At 41.9% G+C, this 2,500-nt stretch overlaps 1 protein-coding gene across 1 annotated transcript in view; it reads right to left on the reverse strand.

Annotated features, from left to right (window-relative positions):
- Positions 1-2,500, reverse strand: part of LOC134441806 (ankyrin-3-like) — a 158,367-nt gene that overhangs the window by 135,172 nt on the left and 20,695 nt on the right. The window lies entirely within an intron of this gene.

The raw sequence follows: 2,500 nt of genomic DNA on the forward strand, positions 1-2,500 counted from the left end.
AGAATCTTCAGTTGGAATGGTGTGCGTTTACGCCCGATTTACAACAGCTATCAGCCAATCAGAATTGAAAGGTGCATTTACAAGGTTTGAAATAACAGGAAGTAAGGCTGCCTTTAATTTTCTTACAATATACACACAATGCACGCACCCTTACCCTAACCCTCCTGAAACTAGACCAGTGTGTGTCCTCTGAACATTTAACGATTGAAAAAAATAAAGAAAAAAATGGAGGCTGACCATATCTCAGAATGTCTTTCTGAGTGTCTGTGGAATCTCTTGTTGTTAATCAGCACTATGGATGATGGGTATAGGTGCAATGGTGTAATACGATGACAATTTTAATATCTTTGTTAGAATAACAGTTGTAAGGTGCTCTTTTATTTCTTTCATTGGACACTCAATAGTGTAGTTTGAAACCTGAGTGGGAACATTATTGCCAACCATTTTTTCTTCCCAAAGATAATTAATCATCCAGTGATAGATTTGGCAGAAACCAAGAGGCCCCCAGGGCAGTTGACCGAGCTGGGGGAGCCACGGTAGGTGGCTGCTGCATTCTCCTCATTAAACAAAAAAAGGAAAATAATAAAAAGAAACCTGATAGGATATATCATCCCAAGTCACCGGAAGAAAAGCTTTCCCCTTGGGCAACAGTGCAATAAAATGGGCTTAATTGACACACGGTTGAGCTACAATGGAGCCACTGTGAACGTCTTGAGATCAGGTGACACTGCTCCAGATCTGGCTCAGAACTGGGCCACTTCTGTTCTGCTGAAGGCAGATGCATCGTGGGAAAGGTCAGAATGCTTGACTGCATCCACTGTATACCTGTGCGTGATTTGAATCTGAAATTAAGTCATTTTTCATTCCTCTGAGAAACATGTAATGGCATCTGCTGTTGGGATAAGGCTTCCTCCCATGGATGAAAATAAGGGATAAGATAATCTACACTAAATCTATGCTATGCAATGCTATGCTATGCTATGCAATGCAATGCAATGCAATGCAATGCAATGCAATGCTATGTTATGCTATGCAATGCTATATTATGCAATGCTATGCCTTACATATTGTGCTATGTTAGTGTCAATGTACTGTACATGTCATGCTATATGTCATTTGATGGGATGAAACCCAAGCCTTACTTGTCCACTGTGGTTACAGTGGGATGCATGGTGTGGAGGGAAGTACAGTTTAGCTTGCAGGCATTTTAACCCTCTACTGCCTGCTCACATGCTACTTAACTTTGTACAGCTAACAGAACTAACAAGCTGCGCTCACCAAGTTGCCGTCACAAGCAGAAAGAAAGTGTGTGTATCGTAGATCTTAGATGAAGCATAGATCCTCCTTCCTACAGCACATTCCACATGACAGTCACAGATTCAACATGCTTGAAGGCAAATGTCAAGGCAAGCATATAAAAGTGAGTGATTGCCGTGACATTTACAGTACTGTATATGCATATGCCCAACTAAATAACTGTAATGAATCACTAGAAGACGCTTTTCCTTTCTGGTTTTGTCTACACTTGCATCAGCATATTTCATCTGTGATATCATCAGCTCATATGGTAGTGTGGCAGTGATATGATTAAGAAATGCAGAACTTCACACTGATGAAAGACAGTGTTAATACAACATCTAAAGAATCAATTTAACATCTTCTAGATAAGGGGTCCTGTTTGATCACATGGCACACCACCACAGCACATTGCCACATTACAATTCAGCCACGACCATGTACAAATGTGACCATACTGCTGACATAATACATTTGACAGTACATTTTGACAGTACATTCAGTACATTTGACAGGGTCAATTCAACTCTTACATGGACAAGTGTAACTCTCTTCTACCTGGTCCAAGTCTTTAAGTGTTGCATTAGCTCTACAAAACTGATAGTGAAGGTCCAGCTGCTTTGTCAAGGTCCATGACCGCTCCTTGACAAAGTCCAATGGAAAGGCAATGGTAGCCTATATCACACCGAATGCACATCCTATTTAAGGCCTGACGATACATTTATAAAAAATGACCTTGAGCATGGACTCATACAGCCTTGCACATGGCTGTCCACTTTACTGTAGATAATGTGTGTGTGTGTGTGTGTGTGTGTGTGTGTGTGTGTGTGTGTGTGTGTGTGTGTGTGTGTGTGTGTGTGTGTGTGTGTGTGTGTGTGTGTGTGTGTGTGTGTGTGTGTGTGTGTGTGTGTGTGTGTGTGTGTGTGTGCACGCGTGCGTACATGCGTGAGGCACATAGATAAGGGAGACAAGAGAGCAGAGATGAAGAGTAGAGCGATGTCAGTCCTATGTTGTAGAGGTCCTGGTAACTAGATATATGGAGAGGAAATAGGAAAGGACAAAATTGACTCAAGGGCACCTCCCAGAGTGAGAACCTGATAACCACAAAGAATTGCGCGTTGATACGTATGTGAATGACGGAAATATTTTCCTCACACCATAACCCAGTGGTTCCCAACCTTTTTTGGACTGGGACCCCATTTCG

This window comes from Engraulis encrasicolus, chromosome 24 (assembly GCF_034702125.1).
Source record: "Engraulis encrasicolus isolate BLACKSEA-1 chromosome 24, IST_EnEncr_1.0, whole genome shotgun sequence".
NCBI lineage: Eukaryota > Metazoa > Chordata > Actinopteri > Clupeiformes > Engraulidae > Engraulis > Engraulis encrasicolus.